Below are 7,671 nucleotides of genomic sequence, written 5' to 3' on the forward strand. Positions count from 1 at the left end.
TTGATAGACCACTAGGAAGACTAATAAAGAAGAAAAGAGAGAAGAATCAAATAGATGCAATAAAAAATGATAAGGGGGATATCACCACTGATCCCACAGAAATACAAACTACCATCAGAGAACACTATAAACACCTCTACACAAATAAACTAGAAAATCTAGAAGAAATTGATAAATTCCTCGACACATACATCCTCCCAAGACTAAACCAGGGAGAAGTTGAATCTCTGAATGGATCAATAACAGGCTCTGAAATTGAGGCAAAAATCAATAGATCATCAACCAAAAAAAGTCCAGGACCAGATGGATTCACAGCCGAATTCTGCCAGATGTACGAAGAGGAGCTGGTACCATTCCTTCTGAAACTATTCCAATCAATAGAAAAAGAGGCAATCCTCCCTAACTCATTTTATGAGGCCAGCATCATCCTGATACCAAAGCCTGGCAGAGACACAACAAAAAAAAGATAATTTTGACCAATATCCCTGATGAACATTGATGCAAAAATCCTCAATAAAATACTGGCAAACAGAATCCAGCAGCACATCAAAAAGCTTATCCACCATGATCAAGTCGGATTCATCCCTGGGATGCAAGGCTGGTTCAACATACACAAATCAGTAAATGTAATCCAGCATATAAACAGAACCAAAGACAAAAACCACATGATTATCTGAATAGATGCAGAAAAAGGCTTTGACAAAATTCAACAACCCCTCATGCTAAAAACTCTCAATAAATTAGGTTTTGATGGGATGTATCTCAAAATAATAAGAGCTATCTGTGACAAACCCACAGCCAATATCATACTGAATGGGCCCAAACTGGAAGCATTCCCTTTGAAAACGGGCACAAGACAGGGATGCCATCTCTCACCACTCCTATTCAACACAGTGTTGGAAGTTCTGGCTAGGGCAATCAGGCAGGAGAATGAAATAAAGGATATTCAATTAGGAAAAGAGGAAGTCAAATTGTCCTGTTTGCAAATGACATGATTGTATATCTAGAAAACCCCATCGTCTCAGCCAAAAATCTCCTCAAGCTGATAAGCAACTTCAGCAAAGTCTCAGAATACAAAATCAGTGTGCAAAAATCACAAGCATTCTTATACACCAATAACAGACAAACAGAGAGCCAAATCATGAGTGAACTCCCATTCACAATTGCTTCAAAGAGAATAAAATATCTAGGAATCCAACTTACAAGGGATGTGAAGGACTTCTTCAAGGAGAACTACAAACCACTGCTCAATGAAATAAAAGAGGATACAAACAAATGGAAGAACATTCCATGCTCATGGGTAGGAAGAATCAATATTGTGAAAATGGCCATACTGCCCAAGGTAATTTACAGATTCAATGCCATCCCCATCAAGCTACCAATGACTTTCTTCACAGAATTGGAAAAAACTACTTTAAAGTTCATATGGAACCAAAAAAGAGCCCACTTCAAGTCAATCCTAAGGCAAAAGAACAAAGCTGGAGGCATCACACTACCTGACTTCAAACTATAGTGCAAGGCTACAGTAACCAAAACAGCATGGTACTGGTACCAAAACAGAGATATAGACCAATGGAACAGAACAGAGCCCTCAGTAATAATGCTGCATATCTACAACTATCTGATCTTTGACAAACCTGACAAAAACAAGAAATGAGGAAAGGATTCTCTATTTAATAAATGGTGCTGGGAAAACTGGCTAGCCATATGTAGAAAGCTGAAATTGGATCTCATCCTTACACCTTATACAAAAATTAATTCAAGATGGATTAAAGACTTAAATGTCTTTAATTTAATGACCTAAAACCATAAAAACCCTAGAAGACAACCTAGGCAATACCATTCAGGACATAGGCATGGGCAAGGACTTCATGTCTAAAACATCAAAAGCAATGGCAACAAAAGCCAAAATTGACAAATGGGATCTAATTAAACTAAAGAGATTCTGCACAGCAAAAGAAACCACCATCAGAGACACTTCTCAAAAGAAGACATTTATGCAGCCAAAAAACACATGCAAGAATGTTCATCATCACTGGCTATCAGAGAAATGCAAATCAAAACCACAATGAGATACCATCTCACACCAGTTAGAATGGCCATCATTAAAAAGTCAGGAAACAACAGGTGCTGGAGAGGATGTGGAGAAATAGGAACACTTTTACACTGTTGGTGGGACTGTAAACTAGTTCAACCATTGTGGAAATCAGTGTGGCGATTCCTCAGGGATCTTGAACTAGAAATACCATTTGACCCAGGCATCCCATTACTGGGTATATACCCAAAGGATTGTAAATCATGCTGCTATAAAGACACATGCACACGTATGTTTATTGCAACACTATTCACAATAGCAAAGACTTGGAACCAACCCAAATGTCCAACAATGATAGACTGGATTAAGAAAATGTGGCACATATATACCATGAAATACTATGCAGCCATAAAAGATGACGAGTTCATGTCTTTTGTAGGGACATGGATGAAGCTGGAAACCATCATTCTCAGCAAAGTATTTCAAGGACAAAAAACCAAACACTGTATATTCTCACTCATAGGTGGGAATTGAACAGTGAGAACACATGTACACAGGAAGGGGAATATCGCACACCGGGGCCTGTTGTGGGGTGGTGGAAGGGGTGAGGGATAGCATTAGGAGATATACCTAATGTTAAATGACGAGTTAATGGGTGCAGCACAGCAACATGGCACATGTATACATATGTAACAAATCTGCACGTTGTGCACATGTACCCTAAAACTTAAAGTATATAAAAAAAATTATTGGAGACAATTTGCTTTGGAGGTTGCCAAGGTGATCTAGGCAGCAGAGTCACCTGAAGAGTTTTAAAAATTCAGATTCCTGGGCTTCACCTTGGAGCTAATGAGTCAGGATCTCCTGGAGGCAGAGCCTGAGCATCTATATATTTTTAAAAATCCGGATTAATTTTTAATAAACATTTTCAAGCATATACACAAGTGGAAAAATAGTATGATAATTTTTTATGTTCCCATTACCCAGTTTCAACATTTGTCTGCACATGGCCACTGTATTCCCCCTTCACTAATTCACCTTTTCACTAGATTATTTTATAGCAAATCCCAAACATCATCTCATTTCATCCCCAAATATTTCAGTACGTATTTGTTAAAGAAAAGGATTTTTTTTCCCAACATTACCACAGTATTATCACAGATTAAAAAGTTAACAGTAATTTCTTAATATCATCAAATATCCACTTAGTATTCAAATTTCTCTGATTTTCTTATATTTACAGTTGGTTTGTTTGAATTGGGATACAATCCAAAATCCAGAGATAACATTTGGTTGATTTGTATGTTAACTCTCTTTTAACCTGTAAATTACCAGTGGTGGGCAGAGTAATGACCCTCTCTGCAAAGATTCCCACATTCTAATCTCTGAAAGCTGTGAATATGTCAGGTTACATGGCAAAGAGAAATTAAGGTTGTAGACAGAATTAAGGTTCCTAATCAGCTGTTATTAAGGAGATTACCCTGGATTATCTGAGTAGGCACAATGTCATCATAAGACCTCTGAAAACTGGAAAAAGGAAGCAGAAAAGAATGATATCCTGGAATGGTTACCCCAACACTGTCTCCTGCACCCTCTGGTTCAGAGTCCAGGATCATAGCTCTTATGAGAAAAGACACACACACACGTGCGTGCACACATACACACACACCCATATACACACATATAACTGATATAAATAGAATTCATTATAGTTTACAAAAGCACTTTACCATCCATTAAGCCATTCAATCCTCTCTGAAACCCTGGGATGTGTGATGAATAAAGACTATTATCCTCATTTTACATACGAACAACAGAGAGGCTCAGAGAGATAAATTCGCTTAACCCAAGTCACAAAGATGTCAGATCTGTCTGACCCCAGACATTTGCAGTTTGATTGTCCACTCATGTATTTCCTATGCCCCTCATGTGCCCACATACAGGCCCAAGCCCACCCAAGTTCCTGAGCCAATCCCCAATCAGGGCAGTAACTCAGTCAGCAGCTTTTACCCACCAAGAAATCAGACTTGAAATTAATATGTATTGCCAATCAGAGTGCTGCCCAGGGCACTATGGAATAACAGCCACCATTTATTGAGTGCCTACCAAACATTTTTTCTAAGAACTTAGATGGATTTCTTACAACACTACCTTTTATAGTTTACAGAAGGAAATGAGGTTTAAAAGATTATTGACTTGCCCATTGTCACACAGCCAATATGTGGAGGATCCAAGTTTCAAACTCAGATCAGCATAAATGCAAACTGTTCTTCACCTATATCTTCTATGCTGCCTTACCACATGTGATTCTAAGCACCTCATGGCCTCAAAGTGACAACTCTCAGTCCTCTTTACTGAGGGAGCAAGAGAAAAGGTAACTAGCAGCTAACTGGGAAATGCTAGAGGTCCAAATGGGTTTGGGGACCATGAATGCTAATGGGGCCAGGTAACATGGGGCTGGAAAGTGATTCCAGCAGCATTGACTGTCCAGGACAACAGCAGCAGTGATCCTTGACTTGGATTTCTCTGGGCAGCATAGAGGAAGGATGGGGACAAGGAGAGCTGATGGTATTGCCAAGTGAAATGTTGAAGCAATGGACCAGGGGGTCCAAGCTGTGGAAAAATGTCAGGATGGAATGGATGGACCAGGAGAGGGTCCCAGGCCTGAGGCCTCTGTGAGATCCAGGAGAAGGTGAGAAGGAGGGACTGTGGGAGAAAAGAGTAAGACTAGAAAATGTGACAGGGTTCTGTTGGGCAGAGAGGAGACATGAAATCATAAAATTTCAGAGGTAGAGCCCTTTTGGGTGTGGACATATCTGGGTATTAGGGATTGAAATGGAACAGAGATGAAAGTTTAACAGGCTTTTATTTGGAACGGAAGGAACCAATGCCTTCTCTTAAGAGATGGGTTTTGGCCAGTGAAGGCCATCCTGTCCCTGGGAGTGATTCAGTCTCAGGCTTCTTAGATGGCATATGGTGCTGAATCTCTCCCAAAACAGGGTTGACCTGTCCTATAGTGCTGAACTCCTTTATGCCAAACTCTCTACCACAGTTAATTGGCATGTGAGTCCCTTACATGGCATGGAATGCAGCAACAATGGCCAGAGGCTTTGATCATGTTGTGGACAGGGCCATTTCTGGATGTCCCCAGAAAAGTGAGGAGCCAGTAGGTAGATATCTGTCTGTTTAGATGAATCAGTACATAAGTAGCGTCAAAAACTTGGAATAACATGGAATTCAGGAGGAGACCTCAGTTCTAGCCCTGCCTTGGTAATAGACTGATTTGTTACCTTGTGCTAGTCCCTTCTCCTGTCTGGGTTCAATATTCCCATTCATATAAGGATGAGTTGGATGAAATGACTCTAAGTACGTTTCCAGCTCTAAATTCCTATTTTCTAACAGGGTCAGCTGTACAAGAAATGGGTTCTAATGTCCGGCAAGGTATTAAAGAGATTTGAATGGGATCACATAGGGATTATTGAATTTGTTTTTGAAGCTTTAGTGTTTGTTGTAGTTCACTCCTCTGGTTGACAGAGAATAGCTGCTGAGTTTCTTCATATATGTTGATCAAGCTGGTTGAATTACATATTGGAGGCTTCTAAGAACCCTAGGTTTGTTGAACACCCATTGTATTCTCAGGCTTCCAGGAGAAATTGAGACTAGTTTTCCTCCCTTCCTCCATCTTCCAACCCTGAACTTCAGCAAAAGAAAGATGAATGTGTCTAAGCTGGCATTTAGACACTTCATCAATCTTCCAGTAATTACCCTTCAGATAGAATTCCAGCATAGCCTTAGGTCCTCCTATCCCAGTCAATACCTCCCCCATGCTGTGACAGATCATGACTCATCCTGCATAATGCTTCTGGGGAAATTAAAAAAGGAGTTTAGAGGAACTCTAGAGCTGCCTACTGGTGTACAGGAGAAAAAATTATCAAAGGCAGGACCTGGAATTAAGCTGAATGTCTACCAGCTCCTGTCCCCCTGCCAATAACTACTAAAGCATAGAGTCAGAGAAGGGAAGGATTGAGAGACATAGAGATTTTCATCCAGAGCTGTACCACTATTTGGCTGTTGCAGTGATTGGCATGGTGTGGTTGGGAGGTAGGGTAGGGGAAGGAGAAAGGAACTGTCTGATTGCCCCTTCCTTATATGGTAGTGTCAGAGCAGGCCTGGCCAGTCTAGAAAGCCTAGTGACTGAGGTCAACGATGTAATCAGAGAGACTGCAATCAGAACACAAAGCACCAAGGCAGCATGGAAGGGTTAAACACGGGTCCTAGCACTGGCTCAATCACTCTAAACCTTAGGGTCCAAGGAGGACCAGTGGGAGAATGGAGATCAAGATTGCAAAGCCTATAATGTGCATCCCAAAAGGATATAATTTGAGAAAATATAAATCAGGAACAAGGATGGGAGTGCCTTGGGGACATGTCATAAACAGCCTTGAGATATTTTTGAGGCATCAGGTGCCTAGTGTGTGCATCTCTTATTTGGCTTAAATGGCCAGAGCAAAAATGGAGTACTTTCTATCACCAATGTATATATGCTTTTCTCTAGTAGTGAATGGCTCTGGACTTCTTTTGATTTGTTGGATTTCTTGAATCTAATTTGTCCTTGAGTGTTCTTGAGATGAAAGGTGGCATTTCACAAGCTTTCGTATGGCCCCTAATTTTTTATTGCACTAGACATTGGAGCTGTCTATGGTGCTAGTGGAAATCCAAAGTTCTTCCAGTCTGTTCTCCAATTCTCCATCTCAGTTAGCTGGAGCTAAACACAGGGCTAAAAGATGGTCATGCGCCCTAGGTAAACCAGGTAGTGCAGACATCAGTGGCAGGTAAGTTAATCTTCATAGACAATGACAGCTGAGAATGCCATGGGATTTGTTTCAAAAGCTGTTATTTGACTGTAATCTCAGCATTTGGGGAAGCCAAGGTGGGAGGATGACTTGAAGCCAGGAGTTTGGGATGAATCTGAGCACCACAGTAAGATCCCCCATGTTTACAAACAATAAAAAAAAAATTAGCTTGGCATGGTGGCTTGCCTGTAGTCCCCAGTACTCAGGAGGCTGAGGCAGGAAGATCATTTGAACCAGGAGATGAAGGCTGCAGTGAGCCATGATTGTGCTACTGCACTCTAGCCTGGGTGAGAGAGCAAGACCTTGCCTCTAAATAAATAAATAAATAGTCTTTATATTTTGTCTCTGGTCTGTCTTCACCACACCCTGCCCTAAGAGAGTGATACACTTATGTAATCCTAACTCTATGAATATATAGAACTACCATTGTGCCAGCAAGAGTTAACTTAGTCGTCTCTACTGTTATCCTTCAAATGAACTGCTCACAAGGTTGGCACTTGGCTGGCATCTGGGAAGATGAATTTTAGGACAGTTTCCACCATTCTATGGTAAGGATAGCTCATTGTGTCTAACTCCATGCAAATAATATGGTTTATGCTTCACATCGGCTTTCCTTTGGGGAGTGTGGAATTTTGGCACATGCTGGGCAGAGCCCTCAGTTAAAAAAAAGTCAGCACACTGAGTCTCCAGTGACCTTCCTGGTAGACAATATTTTACCGTGTTGTCACAGCTAATTGCTGGTGGAATTAAGTGCATCCTGTGTGATTCCACTAAGAAATGACT

This window comes from Nomascus leucogenys, chromosome X (genome assembly GCF_006542625.1).
Source record: "Nomascus leucogenys isolate Asia chromosome X, Asia_NLE_v1, whole genome shotgun sequence".
Classification (NCBI taxonomy): Eukaryota; Metazoa; Chordata; class Mammalia; order Primates; family Hylobatidae; genus Nomascus; species Nomascus leucogenys.